Raw genomic sequence first — 24,376 nt, 5'->3', positions numbered from 1 at the left:
TGCTGCGGCATCTCTTTTAATGCTCACTCGCTCGCCCTCTTTCTTTCTTTAGTACTCACAGTCTTGCAGGCTCGATGCAATGTAACAAAGGTCGAAAGAAAGAATAATTCCTGGCAGGGAGCGACGGTAGCCGGGCCGGGACTTTCCAAAACAGCACGGAGAGCCGAAACGAGCGCGCGGTGATGACGCAACACGCAGCTTAGGCTTTTTTTCTTCCCCAGCGACGCGCGAGCGGAAGATGTCTAGGCGCGCGCTGTTGCCATGGTAACTCGTACCCGCCTCTACGCCTGGGAAGCGCGCTTATGGCCTGTTTCTCCAGGTTAGCAAGAGTTGTTAAATAGAACAATAATAAATTGCACAATAGCAATAAATAACATAATAAATAATATAGCATTTGATATAATGTATAATATTTTGAATAATGTATACATAGTGTGATGGTAATATTGTGCTAGGTGTTTTACATGAACAATCTCAACCCTTACAAGAAGGCTTTTTTACATAATAAGGAAACTGAGGCCTGCAGATGTTAAATAGTAAGAAGTAAAAACCCGGGTATTTTGAGCTTCAGAGCATATGAACCGCCTTCCCACTGTTGGATGGATTATTCTTAGAGTGGAATAGGACAATTCCCCTATCTTGACGGAAATACTACCTTAAGAATATTTACCCTTTTTGTTCTAACATTAGGCTAAACAGGCAGTTTTCTGTGTTTTAATTTGATCCTCTGGTTGGAATTTCCCTTAAAGAGAGATTACTACAAATCATTATTCTACCAAAAACACTGGTCCTTGTAAACTTAAATTGGCATTCTATTTTATAAATCAGTGTTTTGAAGTGTATAATTATAACATGAATCCACAGTTTTATCAAATGCAGGCACACTTACAGAATTGGGTGTTTAGACCCATAAAATTCAGGATCAAAGCCTGAACAATTGTGATTTTGTTATACCTATTTTTGATATCCCATGAAATGCACCAGCTTTATGCATCTATGTAAACTGATGGAATCAAAGGATATATCAACTTAGACATAGTAAATTACTTTTGGTGAAGAATATTTGCTATAAGATCTGCAGTAACTTTCAAATATGCAATACAGTATTAACTATAGTCACCATTCAGTACATGTCATTTTAGAAAAGAGTATTTCCTTTATATTCAGACAGATCTCACATTGAAAATGGATTCCACTAGCTGAATGACTTTGGGCAAATTATTTTTAACTTCTCTATGCCTTAGTTTCCTCATCTTTTAAATGTGGTTGATGATACCGTTGACCTCTTAAGGCAATTTTCTGCAACACAGTATTAACCCCTTGACATTTGCACAGCTGGGGCAAGAGTGAAAATAGAGACCCAAACATCATATGTCTCAATATTTAAACATAAATACAGTTAACAAAATGTAAAAATAAATTATGTTTTATTGTCCTATTTTGAAAATGACCTAGAAAGCCAGGTTGAATGTATAATTCCAGTGTTGGACAGAATGGATGTTTCAAGGAGAATTGATTGGCGCATGTATCTTGCCTTCCCTGTATAATGTCCTCCTGCTCAGTTTGATACTATTAGTGGCCTTGTGCTCATGCATATGGACACCCAGCTCAAATGCCCAACTCTGACCCCATCTAGGGTTCCTACATTGTTTAAAAAAAAAAAAGGTTGTTTTGTTTAATTTGGATTTTATATAAACAATACCTTTCTAATATAAGTATGTACCATGCAATATTCAGAACTCGCTTGTACTAAAAACTTATTTGTTGTCTGTTTGAAATATAAATTTAACAAGGTATACTGTATTTTATTTGCAAGCCTACTTCCACTCCACTGCTAAGCCACCTCTTAGGCCTAGGAGCTTTGTTACTACATGTTGGGTCTAGGATTTAGATACTGGAAGCACTATTGGCCCTTAGCACAAAGGACCTGGGGGAAAGGCACTCTTAGCCTTTTTGGAGCTGTGTGAGCAGAGATTTCAAAGACCAGCTGCTACTCAAAAGCATTATCTAGAATTGAAGACATAGGTTCTGCGTGAACCTGTCTTTTTGGCCCCACAGATTCCTTGCTCTTTGGGGTTTGGTATAGCAGGAAAAGGGCCAAATTGTTCTGTAAAGCCATACGTGCAGTACAGGAACCACTCTTGCCCAGCTCTAAGGGTGGGATGGTTCTGTAGCATTCATTGACGTGGGAGAATTGGAATTTTCTATGATTGGGATTTTGTTTAATTGTGGATCAAAAGGTTAAGGGAGTGTATAACAAAGTACACAGACTGCCATAACAAAGTACCGCAGATTGGATGGCTTACAAAACAAATTTAATTTTCTCATAGCTCTGAAGGCTGGAAGTCTTGATATCAAGATGTCGGTAGGGTTGGCTTCTGAGGACCATGAGGGAAGGATCTGCTTCAAGCATCTCTCCTTGGCCATCTTCTCCCTGGGTCTTTATGTAATCTTCCCCTGTACTTGTGATGAAATTTCACAACTTAAAATGACCACATTTTAACTTAATTACATCTCTAAAGGCCCGATTTCCAAGGGTAGTCACATTCTGAGATACTGGGGGTTAGGACTTCAACATATGAATTTGGGGGAGCATAATTCAGCACATAACAGGGCAAAAGGGTGGAAGGATTCTCTATATGAACCTAAAATCTTCTGGAATGATAGCAGGAATTGGGGCTAAAAACTAGTCCTCTGATTTTTCTTCCTTCTGACCCTAAATATGATCATTTTCCAAAATTCAATCCTTGGTGTCTTGCTTATCTCACTCTACTCTTGCCCAGAGTGCACTGATTATAGTGGTGACTAAATATATTTATCAAATCTTATCCTCAACTATAGACTTAAAAAGGCTTAATCTTACTGTTTATAAGTTATAACTCAATAAACCTACCATTTTTTAAAAAGTGACTATAAACATTTAATTGATAAGGAAGAAAATTTGAAAACCACCACTCCCCCTAGAATGAAGAGGAAAATGATGAAGAGGTAAAACCAATGAGATTTAAAGAAATGATAAATATAGGATTCAGAGGACTGAGAAGCAAACTTTGATGAATTAATATAATCAAAGAACAGAATACACACAAAATGAGCAAAATAAGTAATGAAAATACATAATAGAAAATGTTCATGAACTCTCATTAGTCTGCAAATGAAAATGTTCATGGGATTCAAGACAAAAGCAATTAAAGAAAAGTAGACACTAAAAATGTTCTAAAGAATTTTTTTTTAATTTCAAGAATTTAAAGCATGTTATTACAATTTTTTTTTCAGAAAAAATATACAGCCTACAAAGGGACAAAAAAAATCAGTCAAAAACTTGTTCAGTAGGGATGCCTGGGTGGCTCAGTTGGTTAAGTGTCTGTCTTCAGCTCAGATCATGATCCCAGGGTCATGGGATCAAGCCCTGTGTTGGGCTCCCAACTCGGTGGGGAGCCTGCTTCTTCCTCTCCCTCTGCCACTCAACCTGCTTATGCTTGTTCTCTCTCTCTCTGTCAAATAAATACATAAAATATTTAAGAAAAACACACAAAAAACTTGTTCAATACACTAAATGCCAGAAGGTAATGATGAAACAATTACAGAGATCTGGAGGGAAAAGATTGTGACTCAGTAATTTTTTGGATTATGTATATGTTACTCATTTATGGATAAAAAATTTGCAAACTTTTAATTCCTTGAAAATATATCTCTGTTAAACCGTTCCTAAAAACATAAATCTAGGTGGCAGGGTCAAGAATGCAGAATTCAGGGCACCTGGGTGGCTCAGTTGGTTAAGCGACTGCCTTCGGCTCAGGTGGTGATACTGGAGTCCTGGGATCGAGTCCCACATCGGGCTCCCTGCTCGGTGGGGAGTCTGCTTCTCCCTCTGACCCTCCTCCCTCTCATGCTCTCTCTCTCTCTCATTCTCTCTCTCAAATAAATAAATAAATAATAAAATCTTTAAAAAAATGCAGAATTCATGGTATAGAAGTGTTCTGTTGAGACTAAATAAAGTTAAGACTTAATAATTATAAGTATGGTGTATTCATCAACATTTTGTTGCATAACAACCACAAAATGTTAGTTACATAAAACAATCTTGATTGGCTAGGGTTGTTCAACTTTGGGCTACAATGCCTGTCTGCACATAGTACATGGCTCAATAAATATGTGTTGAGTGAATGGATGATATTAATAACTACATAAGATGCCTAAGCATACAGATAACCACAAATATATTTTAAAAGAAGCTGAATATTACATCATGGAAGAACAACATAAACCAGAATATTAAAAAAAAATATTTTTTTTGTTTTACTTTTTTATGTAAGCTCTACAGCCAACGTCAGGCTTAAAATCATGAGATCAAGAGTCGCATGTTCTTTTGGTGGAGAATGCTCCACCAACTGAGTCAGCCAGGCACCCCTTAAATCAAAGTTAAAAAAAAAACTCAGGAAAGAGGTGATACAACTCAAGAAGGGAAGAAAAGTAAAAGAAAAAAATAATCTTAGAGGTGAAGATTAAACTAGATGTAACATGTAGTTAAATAAACATAACAGATAATGCCTAAAGAGAAAGGGTGAATAGGGGAAAATAAAACACAAAAATAGGAAGGTAAATAGATTTCAAGAGAAAATAATAAATATTGAAGATAAGCAAAGAAGATCCAACATAATTATAATAGGAATCATTACAGAAGAAAACCAAAACAAAGCAAAAGTGTGGAAGAAATAACTAAAAACTGTAATTCAAAAAACATTTTCTGAAAATATCAAAGATTTGAAGCCATATATTGGAAGAGCACATCATTTACCTGAGAATATCAACCGAGATGGCTAACACCAAGGCCTATTCTAGTAAAATTTAGACTTAATTTTTTTTTTTTAATTCCTTGAACATTTAGACAAAAATAAGCAAGTGAGCTATAAGGGAAAGAAAATTATATTCTCATCACAGTTTTAACAGCAAGTCTTTATGCTGAAAGAAAATGGAATATTGTACATAAGAGGCTCAAAGAAATAAAATGTGATCCAAGGATTTTATATTGAGCAAAAGTGCTTTTCAAATATAAAGGCACAGATGGACTTTTAACATCATGAAAGAATTCTGTGGATTATTCTCATGAGAACTCCTACAGAATTTATTAGAGAATGAACTTCATAAAACCAAAATGTCTATACTAACAATATGAAAGGACAGATTTTGAGCATTAGCTATATAGTTATTTGTAGAACAAAGACAATAAAAGGTTTAAAAGGAAAAGAGTAGCATATAGTGGTTATATGATCTGTCAGTGCATACCTCTTAAAATTGGAAGTGAATGTTAGAAACATATGAAAAACTTTTTTAATTTTTCAGTAATTGTATTGGAGTAAGTATATTAGTATTGTTATTCTGAGACTTTTGTGTGTACATTTTTTTTAAAGATTTTATTTATTTATTTGAGAGAGAGAGAGTGAGAGATAGCACGAGAGGGAAGAGGGTCAGCGGGAGAAGCAGACTCCCTGCTGAGCAGGGAGCCCGACGCGGGACTCGATCCCGGGACTCCAGGATCATGACCTGAGCCGAAGGCAGTCGCTTAACCAACTGAGCCACCCAGGCGCCCTGTACATTTTTTTAATAAAGCAAATAAATAACTCCATTTTATCCTTTGGAATAAAATGTCTCTTTGGAAGCCAGGATTTTCAAGTAGAAGAAAGAAGATACAGATGTGATAGAAAGAGGTTTGTGTGTGGGGCACCTGGATGGCTCAGTCAGTTAAGCATCTGCCGTTGGCTCAGGTCATGATCTCAGGGTCCTGGGATTGAGTCCTGCTTTGGGCTCCCTGCTCAGTGAGGAGTTTGCTTCTCCCTCTACCTTTTCCACCTGCTTGTGATCTCTCTCTCACTCTCTCAAATAAATAAATAAAATGTTAAAAAAAAGGAGAGAGAAAGAAAGAAAGAAGAAAGAAAGAAAGAAAAAGAAAGAAAGAAAGAAAGAAAGAAAGAAAGAAAGAAAGAAAGAAAGAAAGAAAGAAAAAGAAAGAAAAGAAAGAAAGAAAGAAAAAGAAAGAAAGAAAGAAAGGAGGAAAGAAAAAGAAAGAAAGATTAGAGTGCAAGTCCTAGAATGCAGAGTGGTCTTTTATTTGAATTAGAAATGTCATTAGGAACCTATGAGGTTTGATACACACACACACACACACACTCCTTGGAAAAAGAACAGATACCATTCTAGGATAGGAAATGCACAGGATGAGCCTGGAATATCTTCCCATACCAAAAACAAAAGTTATCAAAGACCACTAACATCATGTCAAAAAGATTCAGGAACCAACTTGAAGAGGCTACTACTACTGGCCAAAGATGGAGCAGTTTGAACTTGAATAAGATTAAGAATTCCAGTCATTTGAAAGCCATCAACTATGTTTAAATCCATGAGTTCTTTATGGTATTTTTAAAAACCTGGTTGTTTTTGGAGAATGAAAGGAAAAGATAATTCATTGTTATGAAAACTGATAGATATGGGAAAAGAATCAAGCTTTTATGTTGCCTTTACTCTGAAGGGTTCTACTAAGTAATAAAATAATAGATGAAGGAAATGTTTCTTTATAAAAGTATTTCAACTAGTAAGTGAGAAAGAAATGATAAAATTGGAATCACCCAGCAAGTCTGGCCCAAATTTCTGACCTACAGAATCATAAGATAAAATGGCTATTATTTTAAACCAGTAAATTTGGGGGTTAGTTTGTTATGCAATAATAGATAATAATTAGAACATATCCAAATATTTTCCTACATTTTTGTCTTAAGTATACTGATTCTTCCAGTTAGAAGTAAAATGTTACTTATTTTCCTGTCTCCAAATATCTAGACTCAGAAAATGTCTGGAGATCTTAGACTCATTTCCTGTTCACCTCAAGTTTGGAGTAGGTGAGTCCAGAAATCAACATTTAATACTTAGTTTGTGTGTCCTCATACTTTTTCTCTGCCTTCCTTGCCAAAAGAATTATTTCCCACAATAGTATCTAATTTCTCTTTCTCAGTAGTAGAAATGAAATTAAAGTCACCTCCTTTTAGGAATATATAGTCACAAAAAAGCATATCATTTCTAATTTGTATAAGGTGATTCAATGTGGTAATTAAGATAAAGTTCCTAGAATAACAGACTATGAAGTAGAATTTTGTCAGCAGGACTACTCAAATGTGGTAACTAAGATTTCAGAAATAAATGATTGCTTCAAGTGTCCCTATGGGGATAGAATTCACCTTTTAAGTTAAAATAAGTATTTATGTACAGCTGCTGTGATGGTTAGTTTTATGTATTGATTTGACTGGACAAACGGATGCCCATTTAGCTGGTAAAACACATTTCTAAGTATGTCTCTGAGAGTGTTTTTGGAAGAGTTCAGCATTTGAATTGGTAGACTGACTAAAGAAGATTGCCCTCACAAATGTGGGTGGACAGCACCTAATTCTTTAAGGGCCTGAGTAGAAGAAAAAGGTAGAAGAAGGGCACAGTCACTCTCTCCGCTTGACCTGGGACATCCATCTTCTCTTGCCTTTGACCTTGTTCTCAGGCCTTTGGACTTGGAATTTGGACTGGAGGTACATCACCAGCTTTCCTGGATCTCTAGCTTGTAGAGGGACTTCTTAGTCTCTCAAGTTGAGTAAGCCAATCCCTCATAATAAATCTCTTTCTGTATACTTATTATATATATATTCTACCAGTTCTGTTTCTCCATAAGCCCCTGACTAATACAGCTGCCAAAATCTTGTTAATTACTTGTTAGTTTTGAAATAGGCCCAGTGAAAATGTTTTATAGAAGCCTCAAATTTCTTCATTATATAGAAGGAAAGACTTCGTGGAAATTTTATTTTTATTTCTTTTTGCTTTATATTTACCAAAATAAAACCATGAAGCAATTCAAGGAAACAGAAACCATTCCAAATTTGGGAATCAAATAAGAAACCAAACAAAATAATAAACAGCAACAGAGATTAAAAATGGGATTTGCAAACCTGGATCCCTTCTTAACTTGATATCTTAAGAATGTAAATCACACCTAATTGGTAATGGAAACTTGTGTAATCTTACCTCCCACACACAAATATGAAATGGAAAAGACAAGATACCAAGTCATAAAACTAAGTAGATTTCCTTCCTTGGTAACAAGACTAAGACAAATATTACAAGTTTGTAAGCAAATACTTCTTTTCCCGGAGTAATAATTCTTAATGAGGTGAGGTAGAGGGGATGGTCATGAAACTCTTTTGAGAATCTGTTCTTTAAAAAGTCATGGAGGGGGCACCTGGGTGGCTCAGTTGTTTAAGTGTCTGCCTTCGGCTCAGGTCATGATCCCAGAGGCCTGGGATCGAGTCCCACATCGAGCTCTCTGCTCAGCAAGGAGTCTCCTTCTCCCTCTCACTCTCTCTCTCTCTCTCTCTCTCAAGTAAATAAATAAAATCTTTAAAAAGAAAATAAATAAAATTAAAAATTCATGGAGGGGCACATGGTTGGCTCAGTTGGTTAAGCATCTGACTCTTGATTTTGACTCAGGTCATGATCTAAAAGTCTTGAGAGAAAGCCCTGCATGGGGCTCTGTGCTATGTGGGGAACTTGCTCAAGATTCTCTCTCTCTCTCCCCTTCTGCCCCCCTTCATGCTTCCACACACATGTACGTGCTCTCTCTCTCTCTCTCAAATAAATAAATAGCCATGGACTGCCTTCCAAAACCTGCATTTGCATGTGATAGATTGTACATAATTTCAGGAGGTTCATAGAACTGCTAGGGCTCTGTGAACTTCACATTGAGGAATTATTTTTTTTACATTGAAAAATTATGACAAAGAGGTCCTCAGTCCCTCTAACTGGTGGAATTCATGATGATTCCATCCTTGTATGTGCCTTTTTTTTTAGTTTTTATTTAAATTCTAGTTAGTTAAACATATAGTGTAATATTAGTTTCAGGTGTACAATATAGTGATTCAACATTGCCATACAATACCTGATGCTCATCATGACAATTGTACTCCTTAATCCCCAACACCTATTTAACCCATCCACCCACCTCTCCTCTGGTAAACATCAGCTTGTTCTCTATAGTTAAAAGTTTGTTTCTTGGTTTGCCTCTCTCTCTCCCTCTCTCTCTCTTCCCTTTGCTCATTTGTTTCATAAATTCCACATATGAGTGAAATCATATGGTATTTGTCTTTCTCTGACTTATTTCACTTAGCATAATATTGTCTAGCTCTATCCATGTTGTTGCAAATGGCAAGATTTTATTCTTGTTTATGGCTGAGTAATATTCCTCTGTGTGTGTGTGTGTGTGTGTGTGTGTGTGTGTGTGTGTGTGTGTGTGTACCTCTTCTTTATTCATTCATCAGTTGATGGACATTTGGGCTCTTCCATAATTTGGCTATTGTAAATAATGCTGCTATAAACATCATGTGCATCTATCCTCTTGAATTCGTACTTTTGTATTCTTTGGGTAGATACCTAATAGTGAAATTGCTGGATCGCAGGATAGTTCTATTTTTAACTTTTTAAGGAACTTTCATACTGTTTTCCAGAGTGACTGTACCCATTTGCAATCCCACCAACAGTGCAAGAGGGTTCCTTTTTCTCCACGTCCTTGCCAACACTTGTGGTTTTTTTTTTTATTTTAGCCATTCTGACAGATGTGAGGTGATATCTCTTTATAGTTTTGATTTGTATTTCCCTGATGATCAGTGACGTTGAACATCTTTCCATATATCTGTTGGCCATCTGTATGTCTTCTTTGGGAACATGTCTTTTGCCCATTTCTTAATTGAATTATTCATTTTTTGGGTGCTGAGTTTATAAGCTCTTTATATACTTTGGATACTAACCCTTTATCAGATATATCATTTGCAAATATCTTCTCCTATTCCAAAGGTTACCTTTTAATTTTGTTAATTGTTTCCTTCCCTGTGCAGACATTTTTTTTATTTTGATGAAGTCCCAATAGTTTATTTTTCCTTTTGTTTCCCTTGCCTCAGGAGACATATCTAGAAAGAATTTCCTGGGCCAATGTCAAAGAGGTTACTACCTTTGTTCTCCTCTAGGATTTAAATGGTTTCATGTCTCCAATTCAGTCTTTAATTAATTTTGAATTTATTTTTGTGTATAGTATAAGAAAATGGTCCAGGGGCACCTGGGTGGCTCAGTCGTTAGGCGTCTGCCTTCGGCTCAGGTCAGGGTCCCAGGGTCCTGGGATCGAGCCCCACATCGAGCTCCCTGCTCCACGGGAAGCCTGCTTCTCCCTCTCCCACTCCCCCTGCTTGTGTTCCCTCTCTTGCTGTGTCTCTCTCTGTCAAATAAATAAATAAAATCTAAAAAAAAGAAGAAGAAAAGAAAAAAGTGGTCCAGTTTCATTCTTCTGCATGTTGCTGTCCAGTTTTCACAACCATTTGTTAAAAACACTGTCTTTTTCCCATTGGATGTTCTTTCCTGCTTTGTTGAAGATTAATTGACCATATAGTTGTGGGTCCATTTCTGGGTTTTCTATTCTGTTCTATTGATCTGTGTGTCTATTTTTGTGCCAGTACCATACTGTCTGGATCACTACAGCTTTGTAATGTAACTTGAAGTCTGAAATTGTGATGCTTCCAGCTTTACTGTTTTTTATTTTCTTTCAAGACTGCTTTGGCTATTCAGGGTCCTTTGTGGTTCCGTACAAATTTTAGGATTGTTTGTTCTAGCTCTGTAAAAAATCTGTAAGTATTTTGATAGGGATTACACTTAATGTGTAGATTGCTTTGGATAATATAGACATTTTAACAATATTTGTTCTTCCAATCCATGAGCATGGAATGTTTTTCCATTTCTTTGTGTCATCTTCAGTTTCTTTCATCAATGCTTTATTTTATAGTTTTCAGAGCACAGGTCTTTTATCTCTTTGGTTTGGTTTATTCCTGGGTATCTTATTGTTTTGGGTGCAATTGTAAATGGGATTCATTCCTTAATTTCTCTGCTGCTTCATTATTGGTATATAGAAATACAACAGATTTCTGTACATCGGTTTTATATCCTGTGACTTTACTGAATTTGTTTATCAGTTCTAGCAGTTTTTTGTTTTGTTTGTTTTGTTTTGTTTTTGGTGGAGTCTTTCAGGTTTTCTACATAGAGTATCATGTCATTTGCAAACAGTAAAAGTTTTACTTCTTTCCTACTGATTTGGATGCCTTTTATTTCTTTTTGTTGTCTAATTGCTGTGGCTAGGACTTCCAGTACTATGTTAAATAACAATGGTGAGAGTGGACATCCCTTTCTTGTTCCTTACTGTAGAGGAAAAGCTCTCAGTTTTAACCCATTGAGGGTGATATTAACTGTGGGTTTTTCATATATGGCCTTTATTATGCTGAAACCCTTATTAACCAATTTAGGGGATTAAAAATATTGAGTATGCTTCACCCTTTGATAATTACCTGCTATGTGTTGATAACTACCATAATTGCTTTCCTAGAAAAAGATGGGATTTAAATTCTAGATAAAACACATAATGCCTTTATCAACAATAGGCAAACTAGGGAAAGAGCCCAAGTGTCCATCGACTGATGAATGAATAAAGAAGATGTGGTATAGGGATGCCTGGGTGGTTCAGTGAGTTAAGCATCTGCCTTTGGCTCAGGTCATGATCCCAGGGTCCTGGGATCAAGTCCTGCATGAGGCTCCTTGCTCAGTGGGGACCCTGCTCCTCCCTCTGCCTGCCACTCCCCCTGCTTGTGTGCTGTCTCTCTGACAAATAAATAAATAAAATCTTAAGAAAAAATGTGGTGTGTGTATGTATACATATATGTGTGTGTGTGTGTGTGTGTTATATGTATATATACACACATAGATATATAAAATAGAATATTACTCAGCCATCAGAAAGAATGAAATCTTGCCATTTGCAGCAATGTGGATAGAGCTGGAGTGTATTATGCTAAGTGAAATAAGTCAGTCAGAGAAAAATGCCGTATGATTTCACACATATGTGGAATTTAGGAAACAAAACAGATGGACATATGTGAAAGGAAAAAAAGAGAAAGAGAGGGAGGCAAACCATAAGAGACTTTTAATGATAAATAAACTGAAGGTTGATGGAGGGAGGGGGTAGGTGATGGGCTAAATGGGTGATGAGTATTAAAGAGGGCACTTGTTTGGATGAGCACTGAGTGTTATACGTAAGCAACGAATCACTAAATTCTACTCCTGAAACTAATAATACACTACATGTTAACTAACTAGAATTTAAATAAAAATTTGTATATAAAAAAAAAAGAATGGCCTGTGGAAAACTGATTAAACCTTCAAATATTAATTTTAAAAAGTATTTTTGGGGGGCAACTGGGTGGCTCAGTTGGTTAAGCGACTGCCTTCAGCTCAGGTCATGATTCTGGAGTTCTGGGATCGAGTCCCACGTCAGGCTCCCTGCTCAGCGGGGAGTCTGCTTCTCCCTCTGACCCTCCTCCGTCTCATGCTCTCTGTTTCTCATTCTCTCTCTCAAATAAATAAACAAAATCTTAAAAAAAAGTATTTTTGGAATTGAAAGACTCTATGATCCTGCTATAAAAGTCAAACATGAAGTAAAGTTATTTCTGTAGTAGTTCGGGCAGAAATTTTTTATTCTCAAATCTACTATGGAGTTTTATTAAATCTTAAAATTACTTTCATAAAAAAAATAATGCTTGACTTTCAATAACTTCCCATTAAAGAGAAAATATTATGTTGTATCTTTTCGTTATTTGATTTTTCATCCTAATTTTTTTCTCTTTTTCTTTTTCTCATTAATTATGTCTTACAATTGTCAGGATACTCTCAACTAGAAACTTGAGTTCACAAACACACACGACTTTACACAGTTTCTTCATGACACTGTGTGGTCATCATTTTGTCATTTTCTACACCCACAATGTCAGGATGGTGCTTGATACTTTCAATCATTCAAGTCACACATCCAGTCCAAACTTTCCACATCTGTACTTGTGGCATCTCATTTTTTTTTGTAGTAGTAGTGCTTGCCTTGAAGTTATCCTTTTACATCTGCCATTCTGCAAATATCACTTTTCACCATATATTTAACTCAAATTGTATCATTATAATCAATTATTTTTTCTTAAGATTTTATTTATTTATTTGACAGACAGAGAGAGACGGCAAGAGACACAAGCAAGGGGAGTGGGAGAGGAAGAGGGAGAAGCAGGCTTCCCGCTGAACAGGGAGCCTGATGCAGGACTCCATCCCAGGAGCTTGGGATCATGACCTGAGCCGAAGGCAGACACTTAACAACTGAGCCACCCAGGCACCCCTATAATCAGTTCTTTATATAAATTTTTCTTCTTGAATTGGTCTTTACAAAGACTTTAAAAAATAAAGTAAGTTATTCTTGGGACGCCTGGGTGGCTCAGTCGGTTGCGCGGCTGCCTTCGGCCCGGGTCATGATCCCAGGGTCCTGGGATCGAGTCCCACATCAGGCTCCTCGCTTAGCAGGGAGCCTGCTTCTCCCTCTCTCTCCTTCTGCTTGTGCTCTCTCTGTCAAATAAATAAAATCTTTAAAAATAAAATAAAATAAAAATAAAATAAAAATAAAGTAAGTTATTCTTTTCCTTCAGCAATTTCAAATTCCACAAATACTTAACATAATTTAAAATTCTTACTGCCAGATCTACTTAGACTTAATAAAAACACAATTCTGGGGATTAATTCCATTTTCACATTTTACATTTTTGGACAATATATGTTGTCTGTGGACTGTTCCTACGTAGTTATTTGATAATATTATAAATGCTTTTCATTATATATGTCTGTATTCTTGAAAGTCGAAGCATTACTGAACCAAAGACATAGGCTTCAATAAATAATCATGGATGATATATTTATAGTCACCTATAAAGAGTACAGTGAATTCTTCATAAGAAAACAATTTCAAAATTACAAAGTCATTATGAAATTAAAGACACCTGATCCCATCTCTTCTGTTGATTAGTGGTGTGATATTCTTTCAATTTCCTCATCTGTAAAGGAGAGAAAATAGTACTCACACTAATGGGTTTCTTTGAAGACCTAAACAATTCATGTTTAGGGCAGGGCCTGGCATATAGCTAATAGCAAGTAAATATTTATGATTTTTAAAGTGAAATTCACCTCATTTAGGAGTTGGACTCCCAGTAAGCAAATTATGTGAAAAATCACTTTTAATTAAAATTACCCTCATAAATTCAGTAAAGCAATAATTAATTAGAGTACATAATGGATTCAGTAGAGTATGTAACTCCTATTAATTTGTTTAATTATTATTGTGTGCCTGTGCTGTGCCAAGGACCACAAGAAGTGGTGGGAGATATAAGAATGAACAAGTCTGATGTGATTCCTTTCCTCTGAGGGCTTAATTTCTGTCAGGGGGACAATTAACCATGAGTTACAAAATAGTATAAATTATGCTTTGATAGTGAAGTATAGGGTAATGGAGGGGCTCTTATGATTTTGGTGGTGGAAGCCAGGGAGGAAGTGACAGCTGAATCCTGAAGGAGGGAGTAGAAGTAAACCAGCAAAGAGGTAAAATTATGACAAGGATAGAAATGGCTGAAGTCCTATAGAGGCCATGTAAAGGAATTTGTTCTTAATCCTCATGGCAGAGGATAGGATTAAAGGTTTTTAAGCAGTTATAGTCTCTGGTGTTATATAAACACTGAATTCGAGTACAGTAAGACTAAAGGTCTATCTTTACAAAAGAATGGCAGCTATAATAAATGCAGAAGAATGATGAAATTAGAAAACATTACTGTGAATCTTTCAAATAATAATTTAGGGAAGAATCATGAATGGATGATGGTAAAATGGATGGATGAAAGGATGGATGGAACTGGATAATCACAAGATATTCAAGTTTTCATCCCACAGATGATTTACTAATTACAAAGCAAAATATGCATCCTTACAATGGAGAGATCTTGTGAACTTGACATTATGTGCCTTTTGATGTAATGCAATAAGAAGTTGTTATGGGCTGAATTGTATCTCCCCAAAATTCGTATGTTGACATCCTAACCCCCAGTATCTCAGAATGTGACTGTATTTGGAGATAGGGTCTTTAAAGAAGTAATTAAGAGGGGCGCCTGGGTGGCTCTGTCATTAAGCCTCTGCCTTCAGCTCAGGTCATGATCCCAGGGTCCTGGGATCGAGCCCCGCATTGGGCTCCCTGCTCCGCAGTGGAGCCTGCTTCTCCCTCTAACCCTCCCCCACTTGTGTTCCCTCTCTTGCTGTGTCTCTCTGTCAAATAAATAAAATCTGTAAAAAAAATAAAATAAATAAAGTAATTAAGTTAAAATGAGGTCACATGGGAAAAAAGATAAAAGGAGGTTACATGGGTGGACCTACTCTAATACAGCTCTTGTCCTTATAAGAAGTGGAGATGAGCACACAGATTCACTCAGAGGAAAGACAGGAAAAAGATGGACATATACAAGTCAAGTAAAGATGCCTGCAGAAAAAAAACAACCTTGGCAGAGTAGGAAAACCCAACGCCCTCTTTGTCCTATGGATACAACTAGATAACACTCACATCAGTGTAAATAACCCAGAAAATGACCCAAAGACTGGCAGAACAAACTCCACAACTAAATGTAGAGAAGTCACACTGAAGAGGATAGGAAGGGCAGAGACATAGTCGAGAACTAAACAGACAATGGGGCTCTATGCTGGAGGGAGGGACACCAGGGGTGTAGAGAGGAGAGAGAAATAGACCCTCACACCAGGGAGCCCACATGGGGAAGATGAATCCATATAACATTTGGCTTTGAAGACCAAAGGATCTAAATTTTATGAGTTCACACAACCAATGGGACTTACAACTTAAAACTTTAGAAATCAGCAGGCTCTGAGAGGCAAAAACAAACAAACAAGCAAACTAAAAAGAGCGTTCAAACGTTCCTAACGCTGCATGTCCTGCCCCTGTGCACTTTGCAGATCCACCCCGTCCAATACACTCTTGGCCAGAGCCCATCCAAAGCAGTGACACAGGTCTGGCAGTGTGCAAGCAGCCCTGACAGAAGCTGGCACTACTCCAAAATGACTCCTGTCTCAGGTAGAAGGAAGATAACCACACTAGTCTGACTGTGCCCCCAGCAGTGGGCTGGGGCAGACAACTGGTCTGACTGCAGGCCGCACCCACCAATGAAAGTTTCTCCAGAGACAACACAGGGAAACTACCCTGCATTTTGGTACTACTGCATCTCTGACAGATGCCTGGTTTAACTTAACTCAAGTCCCAGACTGGCCCATTAACACCACAGGGACAAAACACTGCCCACAATAGGCAAAGAAAGCCACTGCAGATGACTGGACTGATGGAAAAAGTGGCCAAGACACAACAGCAGTGTGCAGCAACACACAAAGGGGACACCCCTGAAGCACCAGTTTCTGGTGAACAGGGAACACTGCACTGCAGGACACTAGAGGACCTCTTTTTCATAAAGCCATTACTTTCAAGTATAGGAGTTGTAGCTGACTTTTCTAACACACAGAAATGGACACGGAGATTTAGACAAATGCAGCGATAGAGGAATATGTCCCAAATGAAAGAACAGGACAAAATCACAGCAAGAGACCTAAGCAAAACAGAGATAAGTAATATGTCAGATAGAGAGCTTGAAGTAATGATTATAAAGATACTCACTGGACTTGAGGAAAGAGTGGAAGACATCAATGAGACCTTTAACAAAGAGATAGAAAACATAAAAAAGAGTCAGAGATAAAGAACTCAGTAAATGAAAATAAATATACATTAGATGGAATAGATAGTAGACTAGTGGAAGCAGAAGAATGGATCAGTGACCTGGAGGACAGAGCAATGGAAAGCAATCAATCTGAACAGGTGAGAGAGAGGAAAAAAAATAATTCAAAATGAGACTAGCCTGAGAACTCAGTGACACCAGAGCATTATAACATTCTCATTATAGTGATCTCAGAAGGAGAAGAGAGAGAAAAGGGTGGGTGCTGAAAATTTATTTGAAGAAATAATAGCTGAAAACTTCCTGAATCCAGAGATGGAAACAGAAATCCAGATCAAGGAGGCAGAAGGATCCCTCAAGGGGCACCTGAGTGGCTCAGTCGTTAAGCGTCTCCCTTCAGCTCGGGTCATGATCCCGGGGTCCTGGGATCAAGCCCCACATTGGGCTCCCTGCTCAGCGGGAAGCCTGCTTCTCACTCTCCCTCGCCCACTACCCCTGCTTGCGTTCCCTCTCTCACTGTATCTCTCTCTGTCAAATAAATAAAATCTTAAAAAAAAAAAAAAATCCCTGAACAAAATCAACCCAAGGAGGTCTACACTAAGACACTAAAACAGTGATTAAAATGGCAAAAAGTAGTGATAAAAAGAGAATGTTCAAAAAGAAGCAAGAGAGAAGAATACAGTTACCTACAAAGGCACACTTCCCCCACTCCCTGCATAAGGCTGTCAGCTGATTTTTCAACAGAAACTTTGCAGGCCAGAAGAGAGTGGCACAATATATTCAAAGTGCTGAAAGGAAAAAAAATTGCGAGAATACTCTACCCAGCAAGATTATCATTCAAAATAGAGGGAGAGATAAAGAGTTTCCCAGACAAATAGAAGTTAAAGGAGTTCATGACCACTAAACCCTACAAGAAATATTAAAGGGGACTCTTTGAGTGGGAAGGAAAGAGCATAAGTAATAGTAAGAAAAGTAGGAAGCTCAAAAGCTGTAAAAATAAGTATATCTGTAAAACTCAGTCAAGGGAGTTATAAGATAAAAAGATGTAAAGTGTGACATCTTACACCTAAAACGTTGGGGGGAGAAGAGTAAAGAATGGGTTGAAACTTACATGACCATCAGCTTAATATATACTGCTATACGCAGAAGATGTTACATACAAACCGAATGGTAACATAAATCAAAAACCAGTTACAGATACACAAAAAATACAGAGAAAGGAATCCAAGTATATCACTAAAGAAAGCTAACTAATTGTGAGAGAAAAGAGCAAGGGAAGAAAGGAACAGAGAAGAACTATAAAAACAACCATAAAACAAGTAACAAAATGGTAATGAGTACATACCTATCAATACTTAGAATGTAAATGGACTAAACAATCAAAAAACATAGGGTGACAGAATAGATTTAAAAAAACAAGATCCATCTATATGCTACCTACAAAAGACTCATTTCAGACCTAAAACTCAGGCAGCTTGAACGTGAAGGCATGAAGAAGCATTTATCATGAAAATGGATATGAAAAGAAAGGCAGGGCAGCAGTATTTATATTGGACAAAATAGACTTTATGTATATATTTTTAATTAAAAAATTTTTTTTGAGGGGTGAAGAAAGGGAGAGGGAGAGTGAGAGCCTTAAGTAGGCTCCATGCTCAGCACAGAGCCTGATGTAGGACTCAATTTCACAACCCTGAGATCATGACCTGAGCCAAAACCGAGTTGGACACTTAACCGACTCAGCCACCCAGGCACCACAGAGAAAAAAGACTTTAAAATAAAGACTGTCACAAGAGACAAAGAAGGACACTATATAATCATAAAGGGGACAATCCAACAAGAAGATATAATAATTATAAATATTTATGCACCTAGCATGGGAGTCCCCAAATATATAAAACAGTTAATAACAAACATAAAGGAACTAATCGATAGTAATACAATAATAAAGGACTTTATCACCCCACTCACATCAATGGACAGATCATCCAAACAGAAAATTAATTAGGAAACAGTGGCTTTGAATGGACCAGAAGGATTTAACAGATATATACAGAACATTCTACCCTAAAACAGCAGAATACACATTCAAGTGCACATGGAACGTTCTCCAGAATAGATCACATATTAGGCCACAAAACAAGTCTCAACAAATTCAAAAAGATCTAAGTCTTACCATGCATCTTTTCTGACCACAATACTATGAAACTAGAAATCAACCACAAGCAAAAATCTGCAAAGAGCACAAATACATGGAGGTTAAACAACATGCTGCTAAGCAATGAATGCTACTAGGCAGCCAAGAAATCAAATAGTAAATAAAAAAATACATGGAGAGAAACGAAAATGAAAATACAACAGTCTAAAATCTTTGGGATGCAGCAAAAGTGGTTCTAAGGGAGAAGTTTATAGCAATACAGCTGTACCTCAAGAAACAAGAAAAATCTCAAACAACCTAACCTTATAGCTAAAGGAGCTAGAAAAGAACAAACAAAACCCTAAACCATTAGAAGGAAGGAAATAATAAAGATTATAGCAGAAATAAATGAAATAGAAATTTAAGAAACAATAGATCAGTGAAACCAGGAGCTGGTTCTTTGAAAAAATCAACAAAATTGATAAATCTTTAACTAGACTCACCAAGAAAAAGAGAGAAAGGACTCAAATAAACAAAACCAGAAATGAAAGATTCTCAGGTAATATTATGAAAAATTTAATGCCAAAAAATTTGACAACCCAGGAGAAAGGGATAAATTCCTAGAAATCTAGAACTTCCCAAAACTGAATCAGGAAGAAATAGAAAATGTGAACAGACCAACTACCAGCAATGAGATTGAATCAGGAATTAAAAGACTCCCAACAAACAAAAGTCCAAGACCAGATGACTTCATAGGTGAATTCTATCAGACATTTAAAGAAGACTTAATATCTATTCTTCTCAAACTATTCTAAAAAAATGGAAGAGGAAGGAAAACCTCCAAATTCATTCTCTGAGGCCAGCATTACCCTGATATCAGAACCAGATAAAGACACTACAAAAAAAGAGAACTACAGGCCAATATCTCTGATGAAAATAGATGCAAAATCCTCAATAAAATATTAGCAAACCAAATCCAACAACACATTAAAGAAAAACATTCTCCACTGTGAAGTGGGATTTATTCCTGGAATACAAGGGTGGTTCAATATTCACAAATCAATCAATGTGATACATTACATCAATAAGAGAAAGGATAAAAATCACATGATCATTTCAATAGATGCAGAAAAAGCATTTGACAAGGAACAATATCCATTCATGATGAAAACCCTCAATAAAGTAGGGTTAGAGGGAACATACCTCAACATAATAAAGGCCATATATGAAAAACCCACAGCTAACATCATACTCAGTCATGAAAAGTTGAAGGTTTTTTGCCTAAGGTCAGGAACAAGACAAAGGTGTCCACTCTCACTACTTTTTTTTTTTTTTTTAAAGATTTTTATTCATTTACTTGTCAGAGAGAGAGCTCAAGCAGGGGGAGCAGGCAGAGGGAGAAGCAGGCTCCCCACTGATCAAGGAGCCTGATGTGGCCCCTGGGACCACGACCTGAGCTGAAGGCAGACACTTAAATGACTGAGGCACCCAGGTGTCCCCACTCTCACTACTTTTATTCAAAATAGTACTCAGAGTCATAGCAACAGCAATAAGATAAGGAAACAGAATAAAAGGCATCCAAATTGGTAAGGAAGACATAAAACTTTTGCTATTTCAGATGATGTACTATATATAGAAAACCCTAAAGACTTCACCAAGAAACTACTAGAACTGATAAATGAATTCAGTAAGGCTGCAGCATACAAAATAAATGTAAAGAAATCCGTTGCATCTCTATACTCTAATAATGAAGCAGCAGAAAGAGAAATTAAGAAAATAATCCTATTTACAATCACACCAAAAGAAATAAAATGCCTAGGAATAAACTTAACCAAGTTGGTGAAAGACCTGTGCTCTGGAAACTATAAAGCACTGATGAAAGAAATCGAAGATGACACAAACAAATGGACAGATATTCCATACTCATGGATTGGAAGAACAAATATCGTTAATACGTCCATGTTACCCAAAGCAACCTCAGATTTAATGCAATTCCTATCAAAATACCAACAGCATTTTTTCACAGAACTAGAACAAACAAACGTCAAATTTATACGGAACCACAGAAGACCCAGAATGGCCAAAACAATACTGAAAAAGAAAAACAGAACTAGAGATATCACCATTCCAAATTTCAAATTATACTACAAATCTGTAGTAATAAAAACAGTACAGTACTGAAACACATGGATAAATGGAACAGAATAGAAAACCGAGAAATGAACCCATGATTATATGTTTGATTAATTCTCATGAAAGGTGGCAAGAATATGTAGTGGGAAAAAGTCTTTTTAATAAATGGTGTTGGGAAAACTGGACAGCTACATGAAAAAAATGAAACTGGACTACTTCCTTACACCATATACAAAAATTAACTCAATGTGGATTAAGGACCTAAATGTGAGACCTGAAACCATAAAAATCCTAGAAGAGAGCACAGACAGTAATTTCTCTTGCATCAGTCATAGCAACATTTTTTTAGATATGTCTCCTGAAACAAGGAAAACAAAAGCAAAAATAAACTATTGGGACTATGTCAAAATAAAAATCGTCTACACAGCAAAGGAAGCAATCAACAAAATGCAAAAACAAAACAAAACAAAAAACAAAAACAAAAACAAATGGGCAAAAGACATGAACAGACATTTCTCCAAAGAAGACGTACAGATGTCCAACATACATGTGAAAAGATGCTCAACATCACTAACCGTCAGGGAAATGCAAATCAAAACCATAATCAAAACCACCTCACACTTGTCAGAATGGCTGAAATAAAAAACACAAGGAACAACAAGTGTTGGCAAGGATGTGGAGAAAAACGAATGCTTATGCACTGTTGGTGGGAATGCAAACTGGTGCAGCCACTATGTAAAACAGTATGGAGGTTCCTCAAAAAAATAAAAATAGAATTACCATGTGATCTACTAATCTCACTAGTTTGTATTTACCCAAAGATTATGAAAGCACTAATTTGAAATATGCACCCCTATGTTTACTGCAGCATTGTTTATAATAGTCAAATTATGGAAGCAGCCCAAGTGTCCATCAATAGATGAATGGATAAAGAGGATGTGGTGTGTGTGTGCGTGTGTGTGTGTGTGTGTGTACAATAGAATATTATTCGGCCATAAAAAAGGTTGAAAACTTGCCTTTGTAACAGCATGGATGGATCTAGGGAGTATAATGCTAAGCAAAATAAGTCAGTCAGAGAAAGACAAATACAATATGATTTCACTCATATGTAGAATTTAAGAAACAAAACAAAGGAAAAAAGGGAAAAAAGAGATGAGAAAACTCTTAACTATAGAGAACAAACAGATGGTTGCCAGAGGGGAGTTGGGGGGGAGGGGGATGAGTGAAATAGGTGAAGGGGATTAAGAGCACATTTATCTTGATGAGCACAGAGTAATATATAGAATTGTTGAATCACTATATTGTACACGTGGGACTAATATATAACATTATATGTTAACCAAACCAGAATTTAAAAAAATAAATAAATAAGCCACCTAGCCTGTGTGCTTTGTTATGGCAATCCTAGAAAACTAATACAGAACTAACTACAAACTTTTGTAAATATTCTTGCCAAAAAATGTTTAAAATATTCTAGTTAGGTGTCCACCTTACTTTTGATCTACAGAGAATACAGGAGCCATTGGATCAAGTTAAACAACACTATAAGGAAACAATCAGACAAATCAAAAGTGGAACATTTTATGACAACTGACCTGGACTGTTCAAGTCAAGCTTAAACAAAACAAAAAAAAATGTTGAGAGGGGGTATTCTAAATGAAAAAAATTAAAGAAATTTAATAAATGTGATATGTAAATATTGATTGGATCCTAAATGGGAGAAGGAAGATATTTTCATATTGTAAACACACTTCTTGGAACAGTTAAGGGAATTTGAATATGGATTGTTACATATTACACTACATAATATTATGGAATTATCAATTTTTTGTGTAACGATGATACTGTGTTTATGTACCATAATATTCCTTTTTTTTTAAGATTTTATTTATTTATTTGTCAGAGAGCAAGCACAAGCAGGGTGAATGGCAGGCAGAGGAAGAAGCAGGCTCTCCGCTGAGCCAAGGAGCCTGATGTAGGACTTGATCCCAGGACCCTGAGATCATGACCTGAGCTAAAGGCAGACTTTTAACCAACTGAGCCACCCAGGCATCCCATAGTATAATATTTATCAGGAAATTCATGCTGAAACATTTAGGGTTAATGATGTCTGCAAATTACTTTCAGAGTTCAGAGAGAAAAATTACAGATGTAGACAGAGAGGAAGAAAGTGACACAGAGCAATTGTAGCAAAGTGTTAACTGATGAATCTAAGTGAGATATATGTAGGACTTAAGTACATTATTTTTTATACATTTAAAGTAAGAATTTGGGGAGAGAGAGGATAAAAAATCTGAAGGCCTACTGAACTTCAGGGAGAATGTTGTAATATTCCAAATATGAAGTGACAGTGATTTAGACCAGGGTGTTGATAGTGGAGATGGAGAAAAAAGAATGGATTTTGAAACAAAATTATGAAGTAGAATTGACAGGATTTATCAATAGCTTGACATGTGGTGAGGGTGTTGGCCAGGAGAGGGGAGAACTCTGGAAGAGACAATGATAAAAATGTTGGTTCTCTTAAGATAGGAAAGGAGGCAGAAGTATGTGTGTGTGTCGGGGGGTGGGGGGGCGGGGGAACTTGTATAAGGGAGATGGTTAAGTCAATGTTGGATAATGACAATCACCAATCAGGATTTCTGGACCTACAAAGTTCTCATGATAACCACAACATGGTGAGACCTGCATGAACAGCCACCCATTTTTCCCTAGATGACATTTCAGTATAGTTGACCATTAATTGTAAAACTGAGCTATGTTAGGTACTTACAGATACATTACACATATAATTCTTACACAGTCCAGTGAAATAATTATTAGGTATATTTTTTCTCTGAGCCTTAGTTCCTCATTGTAAAACAGGATTAAGACTTAGTCATATCAGAGAAATAAAGGGAATGGGTGTCAGAAGCAGAGGGTCTAAAGCTCACAACTCCTAGAAGGGGAGGGGAGTGAAAGGCTCTCAGTGAAGAAGTTTTCCTCAAAAGAAATATGTTTGAAAGAGAAATTCTTCAAATGCTATTTTCTCACCCAATTCTTCCAGGTCCATGCAACAAATGATGTTATCTTCATACAAAATAGGTACAGAACCCTTCAGATCAACTTACCAGTAAGTCAATATGTAAAACAGACCAATATGGTTGAAATGGAAACAAATGAGAGTTATTGCAACTTGCCAGAAGTGCATACCTCCATTCCCACCTCCCCACAATGTGTACTTTGAAAACCACTGGAAAAATTCATCCCTTTATAAATGGCTTGAAATGCCCCATCTGTAATATTCTACATTAAAATGTTTAATTATCCCCTCCAAAAGAAAGACTTAGTCATATTATAATAAACTTCAGGAAAGCAAGTATTGTATTGTGTCCCAGGTGCCTACTATAATACCTATGTGTATAATGAGTGCTTA

The 24,376-nt window shown here is 36.6% G+C and overlaps 1 protein-coding gene and 1 long non-coding RNA gene across 2 annotated transcripts in view; one reads left to right on the top strand and one right to left on the bottom strand.

Annotated features, from left to right (window-relative positions):
• SMARCAD1 (SWI/SNF-related, matrix-associated actin-dependent regulator of chromatin, subfamily a, containing DEAD/H box 1) overlaps positions 1 to 305 on the bottom strand; it is a 76,558-nt gene extending 76,253 nt beyond the window's left edge. Inside the window, exon 1 of the mRNA XM_027599291.2 lies at positions 60 to 305. The gene's annotated coding sequence lies outside the window, so the exon portion shown is untranslated. The remainder of the gene's footprint in view (positions 1 to 59) is intronic.
• LOC113924934 lies at positions 196 to 24,376 on the top strand. Its single transcript, XR_003520854.1, has 3 exons — positions 196 to 319; positions 6,835 to 6,893; positions 24,008 to 24,376. It is a non-coding gene; the product is annotated as an uncharacterized LOC113924934 (long non-coding RNA).

This window comes from Zalophus californianus, chromosome 2, assembly GCF_009762305.2.
Source record: "Zalophus californianus isolate mZalCal1 chromosome 2, mZalCal1.pri.v2, whole genome shotgun sequence".
Lineage (NCBI taxonomy): Eukaryota > Metazoa > Chordata > Mammalia > Carnivora > Otariidae > Zalophus > Zalophus californianus.
This window is presented reverse-complemented; position numbering and strand designations above follow the sequence as displayed.